Genomic DNA, 17,346 nt, shown 5'->3' with positions numbered 1-17,346 from the left:
AATTAAAAGCATGGTCTCAAAGAGATGTTTGCACAGCCATATTCACAGCAGCCAAGAGGTAGAAGCAACCCAAGTGTCCATCAACAGACAAATGAGAAACAAAATGTGGTATATACATACAATGAAATACTATTCTGCCCTAAAAAGGAAGGAAATCCTGTCACATGCAATAACATAGATGATCCTTGAGAACATTATGCTAAGTGAAATAAGCCAAACACAAAAAGACAAATTACTGTATGATTCCACTTATATGAGGTATCTAAAGCAGTCAACTCATAGAAACAGAAAGTGAATGGTGGTTACCAAGGGCTAGGGAAAGGGAGGAAAGGAGAGTTGTTGTTTAATGGCTATAGAGTTTCAGATTTACAAGATGAAAAAGCTCTTGAGATCTGTCACACAACAATGTGAAAATAATTAACACTACGGAACTGTACACTTGAAAATGGTTAAGATGGTAAATTTTATGTTATCTGTTTTTTACCACAATAAAAAAAAAAGGAGAATGAAAAAAAGAGCAATGTACATTAATTCACAGAGACAGAAAGTAGGACAGAGGTTACCAGAGGTTGGGGAAGGGAAAAGAGTAGCTAATGTTTAACAAGTATAGAGTTTTGTTGGGGACGATTATGCAACATTATGACTGTATTTAATGCCAGTGAATTGCATACTTACAAATCATTAAAATGATAAATATTAGGTTATAGTATATTTTACCAACATTTAAAAAACCAACATGTATTATATCCACAGCTGGGCACTCCTCTTGACCTTGCAAAGTGGCAGGAGTGAACCATCATTTATTACTTTGGGCTTCTCAGTAAAAAAAAAAAAAAAAAATGCCATATATGCCATTTTATATGCCATATGTTATATATGCCATAAGCAAGGTATTAGGGAACCAAAGGAACTAGATAATTTTATCAGGGGACCCACTTTAGAATCAAGGCTGTTGAGCCAGGTGCCGTGGCTTAAACTTATAATCCAAGCACCTTCGGAGGCCAAGGCAAGAGGATCACTTGAGCCCAGGAGGTCAAGACCAGCCTCGGCAACATAGTGAGACCTTGTCTCTACAAAATATAAAAATATTAGCCAGGCATTGTGGCACATGCCTGTAGTCCCAGTGATATGGTTTGGCTGTGTCCCCATCCAAATCTCATCTTGAATTGTAGTTCCCATAATCCCCACATGTCGTGGAAGGGACCCAGTGGGAGGTAATTTACTCATGGAGACAGTTACCCTCATGCTGTTCTCACGATAGTGAGTAGGTTCTCCAAAGATCTGATGGTTCTATAAGGGGCTTTTCCCCAGCACTTCTCCTTGCTGCTGCCACGTGAAGAAGGACATGTTTGCTTCCCCTTCCACCATGATTGTGCGTTTCCTAAGGCCTCCCCAGCCATGCTGAACTGTGAGTCAATTAAACCTTTTTCCTTTATAAATTACCCAGTCTCAGGTATGTCTTTATTAGCAGTGTAAGAACAGACTAATACACCCAGCTACTCAGGAGGCTGAGGCAGGAGGACTGCTTGAGCCCAGGATGTCAAGGCTACAGTGAGCCATGCAGCCATGATTGCACCACTGTGCTCCAGCCCGTGCAACAGAGTGAGACCCTGTCTCAGAAAAAAAAAAAAAAAAGAGAGAATCAAGACTATCTATTTAACTACCTCAACCACTTTGTGGAAGAAAATTGGGCATATAAACAAATGTCATTCCATTTGTTTCCAAATGTCTGAGTTGTACTGAGACAACTCAGTTTGAAGATGATGAACTTAGGAAGCAGGAATAAGAAGATATACACTTTAATGAGGGAAGGACCATTTGCTTCATACAAAGACTTACTTCAGGATTCCTGTAACACATGTGCCTCTTTAGAGAATTTTAAATAATCTACAAAAATTCATAAGTATTCTGCAGCCCAGTATGAAAAGTCCCCTACAGTACTATTGCTAAGCAATGAGTTACAGAAACAACTTTTGCAAACACCTTGTATATAAAATATGTGTATATTTGTTTGGCTTTTGTTTTTTGCTTTTCTTCTTTAGAAGGGCAATGAGAAGCTATTGCTAAAATGCAATTATCCAGAAGGCAAGGAGGAAGGTAAGAGACGAGCGAGTTTTACCAGCTGTCTATCCTGGCTTTCCACTTGGACTACACACTCCTTCCTTTGCTTCTTCTCTAAGCACAGCACCAGGCACAGTGCAGAGGTGAGCAAACATATAGACTGCCTGCCACCCAGCTCAGGGGCTAGAGAACCAACTGGATCTCTTTTGTGGATAGGCTACTGTCTCTGCTTCTGCGACTTCTACCTGAAACTAAGATAAAGAGATAAACTACAAAATTATGCTTGCCAGGATGACATAAGAAATGAAACCAACGCTATCAGAGTACTCCAGGATCCTTGGTTGAAAATGGAATGAGAATTGGTGTGATACAACACTCCTACTAAATCTCCAGTGATATTTTTTAAATAAAACAAGTCAAGGAATTACCTACGCTGCTGGCTGCTTCAGAAAGCAGTAAGATCAGAAGAGCCTGTACCTTGGTCCACAGTGACCTGGGAAAAAGGGAACTGCCACCCCAGTAATTCTAACAGCTGAACAATGCCCTCTGTAAGAATTCCCCACAGACATGGATATAAAGTTGTTAGTGGGAACTGGCATAGCTGTATTTAACACATGAATAATTTCTAAAGCATTTGGCATTGCCAACTAGAGAGTCTGCAGTCATTTTTTTGGATATTTTCCAGTTGGGTATTTTGTTTTTGCTATATATAAGCATTTCCTGATTTTCTCTGCTTCTATTCCTTTTCACCCACCCACTCGCTGTTCTCGTTGATGCTGATGCCTACAGAAGAAGTGAACAGCAAAGATGAGAGAGAAGCAAGGCCAGAAGGAAGGCAGAGATCAGGAAAGGTTTCAGCTCTAGTCCACTCTAGACAGACCATCACGTACCTGAGGACAGCCTTCAGGCAGATGTCTCCTCCCACCATGTCGATGGCCACATTCACCCCGCCCTAGTCCACCAGCTTCCTCACTGCCTCCTTCAGCCTGCTCTAACTGTAGTTCACGCTGGACTGCACACCCCTCTGCACCGCCACCTTGCACTTCTCGTCACTTCCAGCAGCAGCTATATTACCTGCATCAAGAACACAAGATATCTGATTATCCAGAACATGTCTTAAGAAAGGAGTACCCCACCTACCCCATCTCCAGCCAAAGGGTGCTACTCAAGGAAATCATTGTGACCTTGCTGCCCTGGCATTGGCCTTGAGCCCACACATCAGGCCCAACACACAGACAATCTCACTGGCCCCTCCATGCCCTACTAGCCATGAGGTCCACATTTCTAGTAATCCTGGAACCCTAACAGGGATAGCTAGAAGGTGGTTCAAGAGACACTCAGAAAGTCTTCTCAAATGCAAATGAAAACCACCATTTATTGAGCATCTACTATGAATCAAGCAGTAAGGACACAAGATGGATCCTTTAGAGCCAAGAAAGCAAGATACATCAGAGTGATGGGGGAAACAAAGAGGGGCCCAGAAATGTAAACAAGAGGTACCCAACCTAAATCTAGAGGATCAGGAAAGACTTCCTAGAGGGTAAAACATGATTCAATAGAAAGATCTTGAGGTTAGAGAGACCTTAGTCCAAATCCTGGCTTTGCCACTCACTAGCTGTGCTAACCTAGGCGAAATACTTAGTAAGAATTAATACATTTTGTTACTATTTGCCAGTTAAAATTCTAAATGTTTTACATATATGAATAACTCATTTAATTATAATAGCCCAATGAAATATACAGTATTATTATCCTTGTTTTATAGATGAAGAAACTGAGGCAGAAGAAGTTAAGTAACTTGTTGCCCAAGGAAGGTCGCACAGCAAATGGGAGACAGAGCTGGGGCACAAACCCAAGTAATTCATCTCCAGGGTCCATGCATTTAACCTCCATACTACCTGCCAGCTTCTCAAGGTTTCAGTTACCTCATCAGTAAAGTAAGACATTTAAAAAATTATCGGAGGCCGGGCACAGTGGCTCATGCCTATAATCCCAGCACTTTGGGAGGCCCAGATGGGCAGATCACAAGGTCGGGAGTTCAAGACCAGCCTAGACAATATGGTGAATCCCCCATCCCTACTAAAAATACAAAAATTAGCTGGGCGTGGTGGCACGCGCCTGTAGTCCCAGCTACTCAGTTACTCGGGAGGCTGAGGCAGGAGAATCGCTTGAACCTGGGAAGTAGAGGCTGCAGTGAGCTGAGATGTGCCACTGCACTCCAGCCTGCGCGACAGAGCGAGACTCTATCTCAAAAAAAAAAAAAAAAAAATCAGGGGTTGGGCGCGGTGGCTCACGCCTGTAATTCCAGTACTTTGAGAGGCCAAGGTGGGCAGATCACAAGGTCAGGAGTTCGAGACCAGCCTGGCCAATATCGTGAAACCCTGTCTCTACTAAAAATACAAAAATTAGCTGGGTGTGGTGGCATGCACCTGTAGTCCCAGCTACTCGGGAGGCTGAGGCAGAAAAATTGCTTGAACCTGGGAGGTGGAGGTTGCAATGAGCCGAGATCGTGCCACTGCACTCCAGCCTGGGTGACAAAGAAAAACTTTTTTTGCAAAAAAAAGAAAAAAAAAAAAAAAAAACTCCAGGCTAAAGAGAAATAAAGGAAAAAGAATTAAATGGGACACTGTATATAAAGCACTTGGAAAACAAAATGTTAGATAAACTGAAGCCACTGTAACACCATGCAATCATTTATTCTATTTGAGCCTGAGAAGAACATTATTGAGGAGATATAATTACTCCCAGTTTACAGACAGAGACATAGACTCAGAGGGCTAAAGCAATCAACCAGGGTCGTCCAGGTAGCAGGTGTTAGAACAACTACTTAAGCCCACTGCTGCGTTACTCCAAAGCCCATGCTTTTCCACTCCATCACCCTAGCAGAAAGCCATACCTAAAGCCTGAAACAGACGGCATAGATGGTGGTGAGCAATACTATGGGGAAGTTTGGGGTTTGGAAGTCTCCAGAAAAGCTGCAAACACTCAAGCATTGCCTAGACATGCCTCACCACGGGGCAGCACCCACCAGCCCAAGCCCTTTAGTCTCAAAGTGAATTTGCAATGAAATACTCCAAGAACACTGGTGCCCTTAAAAGATTCCAAACTTACTCATAACTATTTGAAACTGAATGCTTCCCTCAAATATTCCCTGGTGGAACCCTGAAATAGTTGCAGTTCCCTGAGGGCTATTAGCACACAGTGCCACAGTGGGCATACACTGCTCTAGGGTCAGGCACTTGAATTGAATCCCAAGATTCTCCCTAGATCTCCATGAGACCTGCAGTGAACCATTTTCTCTCTTGGTGCCTCGCTTTCTTGATCTGTGAAATAGGGATAATAAACACTTACACTACCCATCTCTCAGGGGCTTTGTGAGGATCAAGGGTAAGATAATTGCTGTGGAGGCACTTTGGAAGCAATATGAAATGCTGTGGATTCAGGGTGTAATCAACATGACCTGTTCCACATAGGTGGCATGGTAACATTTCTATTTTTGCTTGCTTTTGTTTAAAACCATTATTGCTGTTCGAGAAAAAACAGATTAGGTTAATTTTAATATATTAATTAAAGTGAGCTTTTCTCTCTACTATTTATAACAATTTATAACTATTTAAAACAATTTGTACAATTTTATCTTTCTTGAAATGTTAAATAACCAATAGCTCTAGACAATAAAACCAATTACAGTCTCTCCCCCAAACAGGAGCTAAAAGCCAATCCTTTTAACATGAAATGTGTTCATATCACTTGAGGAGCCTCCTGGTATCTCTGATTACTTTCAGAACTCACATGTCCTTCCCAAATGGAACTTAATATGAGAAAGGAGAGATGTCCCCTAAAGGAATTCCAGACCAATCCAACTATCTCCAGACCTATATACCTAGCTGCCCTCTGGCTATCCGATTGCATGCTCCACAGGAACCTCACATTCAACACAGAGAAAACCCAACTCACTATTCCTGCCTGTGTTCTCAATCTCAGTAAGATGGCACCTCCTCGAGTTAACTTAGTTTGCTCCTTCCCACTCAATGTCTAATAATAACAGGATTCTTTTTAAAGAGATTCTTACTGACATGCCCCGCCCTCTAATAGGCACTGCACGTGTAATCTCAATATTCCCACAACAACTCCATGGAGAAAGCATTCTTTTACAAGTGAGAAAACTGACGATATTAAGCTGGAGGCAGAGCTGGAATCTGAACCTACGTCAGGCTAACTTTAAAGTCCTTGTTCTTTTGATAGAGCAGGATGCTCTCCAGGGACCAAATTCTCTCTTTTTTTCCACTTCAGTATCTCTCAATGCATTGCTTCCACTGCCTTGGTTCAGGTAGCCTATCCTAATCCTGGTTTGGATTGCTCCAAGAGCCTGTCCTGTTGCTTCCAGACTATCCTTGACCTTTCCCCTATCCCTTATTCCCATGGCTACCAGAGTGAACTTTTCCAAATGCAAAAATATCATGTCACTTCCCTACTTTAAATCCTCAACTGCTCTCAATAGCTTCCAATAAATGTTCAAATTCTTCAGCCCCACACAAGACCCCTCGTGATCTTATCTCTGCCTTCCTCTCTAGAGTCACCTTCCACCATTTCCCCCCAAGGTCCTTGGCTCCAAAGATGCTATTTGCAATTCTCTGAATGCACCATGCTAGTTCCTAGTTCTCTATCTTCTAATAAGTCTTCCCACCACTAAAATGGCCTTCACTTCCCTTCTTCCTCTATTCAACAGCTACCAATTATTTAAAAGTAAGCTTAAATGTCCACCTCCTCTAAGAAATCCCCCTTTTCCAACACTCACAGCCTCAGAGAGATACTTCTGAAGAGACCTAAGTCTTTTTTCATTATTTTATTCATTCATTCATTTAAGAAATAGTTCTTGAGGGCCTACTATGTTCTAGGTACCATGCTAGGTGCAGGACTACAGGGATGAACCAAAGAGACACTGTCACTGCCTTTAAGGGGATTACAGTCCAGTAAGAGGGAGCCAATAACCCGATAATGACACAAATAACCACACCCTGAGCTATGTATTATGAAAGAGAAGTAGAGGGTGCTATGAAATCACATATACAGAGGAGGGAGAGGGGACTCACCTAGACTGAGGGACAGAGAATACTTCTCTGAAAAAGTGACATTTGAGTTTAAATCTGAACGACAGCTCTGAGCATTACAGGTAGAAAAAATAGCATGTGCAGAAGGCATGAAGTGGGTCAGTCCTTGCCAGGGTCTAGTAGCTGGAAGGATGAGTGATTTGCTTCTAGGCCCCCTCCCTAGTCTGTAAGCGAATAGATGGCAAGAACCTGCTCTGGGTTACTTTATATCCCCAATGCCTTGCACGTTGTTTTTAATCAATGAATGAATATATTGTTTGAATAAATATGTGCTTGAAAACTGGAGTTAGGATTTTTTTAAATGGTGACTTTAACATACAAATACCTTAGCCTGAAGAACATTTGTTGTCACATCACCGCAAGGCCTGTGGCTCCAGCTGCTGCCATCACTAAAACAATTTCAATTTCTCTGTGCCAACGAAAGATGAATGCTACTTCAGAAACCTTCAAAAGTCAACCAGTAATATGATTTCACAAATAGTTTAGAAACAGAACATTTTAAAGCAAGAATGTTAGAGGTTGTTTCATTCAAACCTTCGTATACATCTGTTCTCTACCCTGTAAACTTACGGATGTGACTTCTAGATTAGCATTAATTTGGTTCAGTTTTGAAGACTTGCTAGGAAAAGGATTCCTAAATCTCTCTAGGTGGCCTCTCCCTCATATCAGTGGCAACCTTTCCTTTGAGCTACCACTCCAATTTATTCTTCAGAAATTCTATCTTAAAATCCTTCTCATATTAGATACTGCCCAATGTTACAAGGTGATGAGCATGTTACAAGATGAGTTGAGCCACAGCTCAACTAAACCCACCTCTCTGAAGCAATTCTGGGTCTCAGCTCTCTAAACAGATCAAGAAGCAGTATGGATGCTCCAGGTAAAGAGTCAAACTTTAGCACCTTTTCTTCTGAAATGTCCCATCTGGCACACTCAACAAGGCCTCACAGAAACAAATACCATGGGCCTCTAATAAACTCAGAGTGAAATGGGCTTAAATAAACCAACTCTCACACTTTAGTATTTTTTATAAGATCTCCAGAGTGGTCACATTTGAGAGAGGTATTTCTCCAATTCACACTGGCCAAGTTCACAGTCTATCATTTCCTATCAGACAGAGGGATGTCCTCACAGTCAAAAAAACCCAATCTCAAGTGGCTACCTCCCTTTGGCCTGTCATCAGCCAAAAGGAAGGGAAAGGAAGGGAAAGGAAGGGAAGAGGTGGGGCATGGCCTTGTTGGACACTTCTGAAACCAAGAGATGGGTACCTTCCAGCCTTCTGTCACCTACACAGTCCTTACCCAGGCTGGGAATGGGCCCGATGCTCAAGAGTAAAAATTGCAGTGCCATAAGTTATAGGGAGGACAGCAGCTTCTTGTAGGGAGACCTTTTCTGGAATCTGCCACAGGTCCTATAAAAGAGATAATAGTGACTTACAGATTGAGTGTATGTACCTAGTCATAAAGGCTGCTCAGTAAATATTAGGATTTGATTCAGTGACTGATTGGCAAAGGGAAACACCTGCCCATAACCAAGCCCAGTGGAAGTCAAAACTAAGCAAGCTGTAGCAGATTTCAGGACTTGAATGCATCAGACTTCAAAACCCCAAGGCTAGCATCTGGCTCAGGAAGGAGCCAACAGGTAGAGAACCGAACACAGATCACGGTACTGTGACGGGTGAATGGTCTAATATGTCAGTTTTACCTCAATAAAGCTGAGGGGGACAATTGTGTACTGTCCACCACGAGGGGGCACCATTCACACCCTGCACCACCATACTAGACTACCCTGGCTGGCTCCATTCCCAGGGCTATCTCTTTCACAAACTTTGTGTCCGGGAGTAGCCCATTACATCCAGCTCAATGCCCAAAACCAGTTTTTCTACTAAAACTACCTAGTCCAAATGAACAGCCAGCTCAAGGACTCAGAAAACAAGATGTTGTTCTTCATTAAAACACTCAGCGCAAACAAAGCTCTGTGCAAAGTGTCACATAAATGAAGAGAAGGAGTTTAATATTTGAAAAAATGAAGTGCTTAGCTGAGAAACAAGACATGACTAAATAAACACAAAGAAAAAGAAGGAGAGGGGAAGACAGGAACAAGGGATAGGTGGAAATTAAAGAAAAACAAAGGAGAAAAAACATCTTCAACCATTAATCTTGAGTGGTACAGATACCTTCTGGTCAGTGACTCATTCTTCAACCATACAATTAAAGTTTCTTATCTTTAATTGTATCTCTATCTCCCTAAAGGAAACATACCATTAAAGATATGTGCAAATGCATGACCTTGCATTCCTTTTCCTGAGTTAATCAAAAAAGAAAAAAAATGCACATCTCTGACTCCAAAAGACACAGGTTGGTCTTAATTATCTATTCAGAGTTAATGTTTAGTAAATAAAATAGTAATTCTCTCAATACCACCATCAGATTGTCAAGCCAATTTGAGTGAGCACATTTGAGACGATGAGATAGAGTAAGGCAAAGGTTGGTTTGAATTAGAAGCCCAGTCTTAACTTCACAAGAGGCTCAAGTTCTCTGTCCTCTCAGTTAAAGACTGAGGTGTCGTCTTTTATTCATAATAAAAAGTTTAATGCAGCCAGGAACTTCCAATGACTTCCTTTCCCCATTTCAGAATTTGTTTCTTACCTTTCTATTTAGGTTTCCCTTTGGTGTCTGCAGGCAAAAGCCAGTAGAAGCAAGACCCTTCGGCTACAAATGAAGTAACACTGATCGACAGGCTAGTCCAACAGCTTTTGGAGCTGAAGGAGTTTAGGTGCCCTTCCCCCTCTCCATATGCAGGCAGAGAGATAAGGGTGTTATACCCAAAGCAGATGAAAGTAAACATAAGATTTCACAATCACAACCTGGGAAGCTATAGCAGTCCCAATCTTACCATGACACAAATGAAAATTTCAAGAATGTGCAAAAGCGCAGAGAATCCCAGGTACACAGGTACTTTTGACCCTAATCACTGGGACCTCCTGTAGCACCCCAATGACAATGTTCATCCTATTTATCTGTTTTCAAGTCTCTTCTGCTGGACTATAGGGCCCTCAAGGACATGAACTGTGTTTATTCAGACAGTACTTGGCTCAACTGGATGAACTGATGTTGTCTGCCGTTTCCTCTTTCACCTCTGAAATTTCTGAAGTAATTATAATGTTTCCTACTTGAGCTGCCAGGGGAATAACTCAGTTGAGTATGACATCTTCCCCTCAACCAGTATTTCAGCAAATATAAACAGAAGGAAATGGTTCCAACTGTTGAGATACAATCAAATACCCTGAGACTAAATCACGGTAGCTATTTGCAATCACTCTATCTTTAATAATATATATCTGTATAAAATATACGTGTACTATATACATGCTAAGCTATACTTATATCCCTTTAAACACATTTCAACAGCAAAAATCAGTCACTTGTCCACATGTTCAGGGTCTAGAAGTAGATTGGGAACAAAAATCGGACAGAGGGCTGCTAAGAAATCCACACCCTTTTCTTCTCTCTGATCCTTTGGCATTACATTTTATTGGGAATGTGTCTGTGAGGCTGAAGTTTTAGCTGCACACAGATGTCTGTGATCCTTCGTGAAGAAACAAAATTGGGGCAATATCAAGCAAGCAAGGGAATGAATGACTAGGACCAATGATAATTCTGGTGAACAGAATTTTGGTGAAAATTCATTTGTTCATTTCTTCATTTGTAGAGTATTTACTGAGCACCTACTAAGAGCCACGTACAATGCTAAGCTGGGGGATATAATATTGAACAAGACAGGCACAGAGTTTGCCCTCATGGGGCTCACAATCTAGTGATCCCAATTCACAGTGAGACGGACACATCTAACTGAACCATCACTGATGGCAGGCAGACACCAACAGAGCACTGCCTGAGACCAAGGGCATGTTTCGGAAAACTCCCTGTATCTTTTTTTCCTGAAGCAGTCACTTGGTCTCCCCATACTCACCAGGTGTGAAGGGAAGATGGGGCCTTTCCTGATATTGACCATGGCAGATCAAAATATCACCAAAGTTAACTCCACAGAAATGGACATCAACTCTGACCTACAAAGGAAATAGAGCTGCAAAGCAGAACAGTACACATCCATGGAGACAATGTTCATTCAATCATACCAAAATAGTTACTGAATGACAACGACATGCCAGGTACTAAAGTAAGAGCCGGCATACACTCAGGAGGCAAAATGGGCAAGGTCTCTGCCTTCATGAAGCTAAAGTATAGTAGAGAAAACAGATATTAACCAGTTAATAATGAAGATACATATATTAAGTTATAACTCCAGTACCAAGTGTTAATGATATAAATATATGGTGCTATGAAAGCACATAATGGAAGGATTTGACCACTTGGGGAAGTCAGGAAAAGCGTTCCTAAGTAAGCAACACTTGAACTAACAACTAAGAGTTAACTATTCAAAGTAGGAGGCAAAAGGCTTGGCACAGACAAAAGCAATGGCATCTACAAAGACCTACAAAGACACTACAGTGGGGACACAAGAGACTTTGAAGCCTTACTGAGGACTTTTTTTTTTTTTTTTTTGAGACGGACTCTCACACTGTCGCCCCGGGTGGAGTGCAGTGGCGTGATCTTGGCTCACAGCAACCTCTGCCTCCCAGGTTCAAGCAATTCTCCTGCCTCAGCCTCCCAAGTAGCTGGGATTACAGGCATGTACCACCACGCCCAGCTAATTTTTTTTGTATTTTTAGAAGAGGTGGGGTTTCACCATATTAGCCAGGCTGGTCTCGAACTCCTAACCTCATGATCCACCTGCCTCAGGCTCCCAAAGTGCTGGGATTACAGGCGTCAGCTATGCGTCTGGCCTCCTTGCTGAGGATCTTAATTTTCATGCTACAAACAATGGGAAGTCATTAATGAATTTTAAACAGAAGGGTAAAATGATCAGCTGTTTGGGGAATCTGGAATCCTTTAGTCTAGTCCCAGATCCCCAACCTCTATGTTTTGTGATAGTGCCATAGCTGAGGCAGACCAACAGCAGTGTAGCCAGCAGTTTCGCCAGGCCCTGTAAGCCCGTGGTTCTCAAAATGTGGCCCCAGACCACTAGCATCAGTATCACCTGGCATAGGCCAGGCACAATGGCTCACGCCTATAATCCTAGCACTTCCAGAGGCCAAAGCAGGAGAATCACTTGAGCCCAGGAGTTCAAGACCAGCCTGGGCAACCATCTCTACAAAAATAAAAATTAAAAAATTATCTAGGAATGGTGGCATGTACCTGTGGTCTCAGCTACTTGGGAGACTGGGGTGGGAGAACAGCTTGAGCCTGGAAGGTCAAGGTTGCAGTGAGCCATGATCATGCCACTGCACTCCAGCCTGGGTGACAGAGTGAGACCCTATCTCAAGAACAAAAAAAAAAAAAGAAAGAAATTCACATTATCAAGCTCCATCCCAGGCCTACTGAATCAGAAACTCTGAAGACAAAGCCTGATTCTGATGCATGCTAGACCAAAGGTTCCCAACCCCGGGGGCCAAAGACTGGTAGCCTGTCAGGAATCTGGCTGCACAGCAGGAGGTGAGCAGACAAAACAAGCATACTGCCCAGCTCTGCCTCCTGTCAGATCAGGGGCGGCACCAGATTCTCATAGAAGTGCAAACCCTATCATGAAATGCACAGGCAAGGGATCTAGGTTGCACACTACTTATGAGAATCTAATGCCTGAGGATCTGAGGTGGAACAGTTTCATTCCAAAACCATCCCCTCCAACCCCCATCAATCCATGGAAAAACTGTCTTCCACAGAACTGGTCCCTAGTGCCAAAAAGGTTGCGGACCGCTGTGCTAGACAACCACTGTCATAGACCAGCACATCCCAACAGGGGTTGGAATCACTGGAAGAAATGAAAGCTGAGATGCCAAAGGGATGATATTGATTTGTTTGTACAGAGGTGGCCATATTGGTGAGAAGACATTTTTATCTACAAAATTCATTCATTCAACAATTTTTTAAGCTTCTGCCACATGCCAGGAACCATTTTAGACTTCAGGGATTTAGCAGTGAGTAAAACTACATAGTCACAGCTCTCATGGGCTAATTCCTTACAACGCAATGTCTAGACAAATAACAGAACAAAGGAGCCTAGCCCTCAGCCTGGACCCATTCCGTGCAGAACACATCGGTTATTGACAAGTATACACAGGGTACACGTGTTCTCCAGCCACTCCACCTAGATTGAAGGATGATTTGAGGATGAATGTCATTCAGCATGTGAATCCCAGGAAGTAGTGCTCATCCAAATAATCCGTGTTAGCCATGTTAGTTAACAGGTTCCATGCTGGTAACACTTCAGGGTTACAGCTGCCTTTCTCCCTCTCCCTGGAGATCTCCAACACTGAGACCCACTGCCTGCTTCACACTGTCTGAGGTTGTCATCTCCACACCAGATGACACTGTTACCAGAGTGGTCAACAGGCAGGGCCAAAGTGACTTCCACATTTCATGGACCAGCTGCCCACATCCCTAAAAGAATCCAATCCCAAATCTCTGCAATACACCAGAGGCGTATGTTCACATGGAAACACGGGGGTTGCCGGGCTGGTTTCAGGGAGGCAGAGGCCGAATAATTCTATTCCGGCACTGAGGTGGAATGAAGCAAAGGATGAGGTCTATGTACCTGTGTTAAACCAATAATTTGCACATACAAAGTCATGTGCAAATCAGAATTGTCTGTTTCTAAGCCAACAACTCTGAGCATTGAGAAAGAGGCCTATAAGCATGTTTTGGGGGAACAATCTTCCTTTAGCACTTTAGACCTTGGAAAGGGCTTCAACCTCCTAGACCAGGACGAAGTTGCCCTCCAGTCTCTGGGTCGCCCCCTCGCTTGGGAACTGGGAACTTGATTCAAGAAGGAAGCCAGCGGGGAGTGTGTGGTGGCGAGGAGAAGGGGAGAGTAGAAGGGGATAAGCCAGCCCCCCACCTCGTGAGCCCGACGGGGCGGGGGGCCACCTCTTCAATGGTCAGGGTCTTCAACTCTGCGCAAATCGCGGCGCGGTAGTGCCGGCCGCTGCCCTGTCCGGGTCTCCTACAACACAAAACAAGGGCAGGGTCAGTCGGGCAACCCTGCCGGGAGCACCCCAGGGCTGCCTTGCGGGGCTCAGGGAGGAGTCGGGGTTGCACCTGCAGACCCACGCCCGAGGGAGGCACTGCGTGCAGAGCACCGCAGCCACGGCTGGGCCAAGCGAGGGGCGGAGGGGGAGTGGCCGGAGCGCGGCAGGAAGAGCCAGACAGCGCCGCCCAGCCCCGGGAAAGCGGAAGGGCGGCCCAGGAGGCCTTCTGGCGACGAGTCCCGGCAGCCACGACCCAACCTTGGCGGAGCGGCTCCGGCCCAGTGCGCCCGTCCGGCCGCCGAGCCCAAACGAGCGCGCGAGCCCCCTGTTGGGCCTCTCTGTAGGTGGAGCCGACTGGAAGAAAAAAAGAAAAAAGAAAACACCAGGAAACGGAATTAGATTACCCGAGATTAACCTTCGTTGGCATTTTTGTAACAAATTTGGGAGACTTTTTTTTTTTTTATAGTTTCAACTTTTATTTTAGATTCGGGGGCTGTGCAGATGTGATCTGGGTATATTGCATGACGCTGAGGTTCAGGGTACGAATCATCCTGTCACTTCGGTGCTGAACATAGGATCCAATAGTTTTTCAAACCTTGCCCCCCTCAGAATTGGGAGACTTTTTAAACCACGCTTGGCGACATTTAAAAGTGGTTCTTGGCTGGGTGGCTCACGCCTGTAATCCCAGCACTTTGGAAAGCCAAGGCGGGTGGTGGCCAGTGTCTGTGGGCTCAGCTACTCGGGAGGCTGAGGCGGGAGGGTCGCTTGAGCGCAGGAGTTGGAGGCCGCGGTGAGCTATGATCGCACCACCCTGAGCGACAGAGTGAGACCTTCTCTATAGATTAGATAGACAGACAGACAGATGATACATAAAGATCCTTGGGTCCTCTGCAGTGCAAAAAAATCCTAAATGCACAGGTAAAGTCTTTATTTATTTATTTATTTAGAGACAGGGTCCTGCTCTGTCAGCCAGGCTGGAGTGCAGTGGCACTATTTCGGTTCACTGCAACCTCTGCCACTCAGGGTCAAACCATCCCCCTGCCTCAGCCTCCCATGTAGCTGGTACTATGGTTGTGCGCCACCACATCGGGCTAATTTTTGTATTTTTTTAGAGAGGGGGTTTCACCATGTTGCCCAGGCTGGTCTCGAACTCTGGCCTCAAGCGCCCTGCCCGCCTCAGCCTTCCAAAGTGCTAGGATTACAAGTGTGAGCCACCACGCCTGCCTAGGTAAAGGCTTTAAAGTCAGCATTTGAACACCTTGTTAGAGTTCAATTCTTGTTACTAATTTTCTCACATTTACAGGACCATTTACACTAAATCTAAAGAGTTACTAATGATCCAATGTTGAATGAAACCACAGAAATCCAAATAATACTTCCAGTTAAAATCAGGCCAAAACCCACCACGGGGACAGTGGAAGGGCATTGGTTCTCATGTCCCCAATGCCTATATTATACTTGGCACATAGTAGATGCTCAATAAATATTTGTTGATTCAAAGACCAACACAGACCATTCACATTAGGTGAATAAGCACACTCTGGAAGAATTGAAAATATACAGTATAATCTGTGAAATATTATAAAATGGGGTAGATCTCTACTGCAACAGTAACCAAATATTTATAGGCTAGCTATATAAGAGAAGCACACATGTTGGAGAGAATATTTCATTTGACAGGTAACTTTTAAAGACAGCTCAATGTCTTTAAAAGATATCTGGCAGAAGGGTAGTCTCAGGTTCAGGCCCAGCTCTACCACTTATTTGTGGGTTTAACATTGACACTTGTTGGCTCTCTGCTTCAGTGAACTCCTCTGTAAAGTGAACACGCTGGGCAGAATAATCCTTAAGTTGCTAAATTCCTTCTATTTTTTGACAAAAACAGAAATCCCAAATACAGCATGACCTGGAAGGCATGATCAGGAATGGAATAAAGGGAAAATGGAGAGCAAAAATGAAGTAGGAATGAACTTCTGAGATTATAGCCTAAAGGCTCTGGGGAACAGAAATCCAACAGCAAGGTCCTCACCTTGGATATACAATAGAGCTTACTGTTATTTTAAGAGCACTTACAAGGAATTCGAGAAGTCATTTTAGTCCTCTCCCCTTCCCACAAGAGGAAGACTAGAACAATGACTAGAAGCTGAGAAGATGAAAAAACTTGTGTTTCCAATGAGACAAGAAAGCACTTTGTGAACTGGAGAAATACTAATGTTATCATCAAAGTGAACATTCTGGTTGCAAATAACAGTGAGTGGCTGGCGGCATTGGCTCCCGCCTATAATCTCAGCACTTTGAGAGGCGGAGAGAGGTGGATCGCTTGAGGCCAGGAGCTCAAGACCAACCTGGGCAAGATAATTGTCAGGCCTCTGAGCCCAAGCTAAGCCATCATATCCCCTATGACCTGCACGTATACATCCAGATGGCCTGAAGCAACTGAAGATCTACAAAAGAAGTAAAAATAGCCTTAACTGATGACATTGTACCATTGTGATTTGTTTCTGCCCCACCCTAACTGATCAATGTACTTTGCAATCTCCCCTACCCTTAAAAAGGTTCTTTGAAATCTCCCCCACCCTTAAGAAGGTTCTTTGTAATTCTCCCTGCCACTGAGAATGTACTTTGTGAGATCCACCCCCTGCCAGCAAAACATTGCTCCTAACTCCACCGCCTATCCCAAAACCTGTAAGAAGTACTGATAGGTGGGGCACGGTGACTCACGCCTGTAATCCCAGCACTTTGGGAGGCCGAGGCGGGCAGATCACGAGGTCAGGAGATCGACACCATCCTGGCTAATATGGTGAAACCACGTCTCTACTAAAAATACAAAAAATTAGCCAGGCACTGTGGTGGGCGCCTGTAGTCCCAGCTGCTCAGGAGGCTGAGGCAGGAGAATGGCGTGAACCCGGGAGGCGGAGCTTGCAGTAAGCTGAGATCGCACCACTGCACTCCAGCCTGGGCAACAAGTGAGACTCCATCTCAAAAAAAAAAAAAAACTAATGATAATCCCACCACCCTTTACTGACTCTCTTTTCGGACTCAGCCCGCCTGCACCCAGGTGAAATAAACAGCCTTGTTGCTCACACTAAG

The 17,346-nt window shown here is 43.9% G+C and overlaps 1 long non-coding RNA gene across 1 annotated transcript in view; it reads right to left on the bottom strand.

The window, feature by feature from the left end:
- The window catches only part of LOC112627756, a 31,706-nt gene extending 17,114 nt beyond the window's left edge, over positions 1-14,592 (bottom strand). The window contains exons 1-6 of the long non-coding RNA XR_003120222.1: positions 14,327-14,592; positions 14,127-14,231; positions 11,142-11,238; positions 9,346-9,415; positions 8,471-8,580; positions 3,035-3,135 (exon numbers count right to left, since the gene is read on the bottom strand). This is a non-coding gene — a long non-coding RNA (uncharacterized LOC112627756). The remainder of the gene's footprint in view (positions 1-3,034; positions 3,136-8,470; positions 8,581-9,345; positions 9,416-11,141; positions 11,239-14,126; positions 14,232-14,326) is intronic.
- Between the last annotated feature and the right edge of the window lie 2,754 nt (positions 14,593-17,346).

Source organism: Theropithecus gelada, chromosome 1 (assembly GCF_003255815.1).
Source record: "Theropithecus gelada isolate Dixy chromosome 1, Tgel_1.0, whole genome shotgun sequence".
NCBI classification, from domain to species: domain Eukaryota; kingdom Metazoa; phylum Chordata; class Mammalia; order Primates; family Cercopithecidae; genus Theropithecus; species Theropithecus gelada.
Note: the sequence above shows the minus strand (reverse complement) of the source record. Positions and strands in the feature narration are given on the sequence as shown.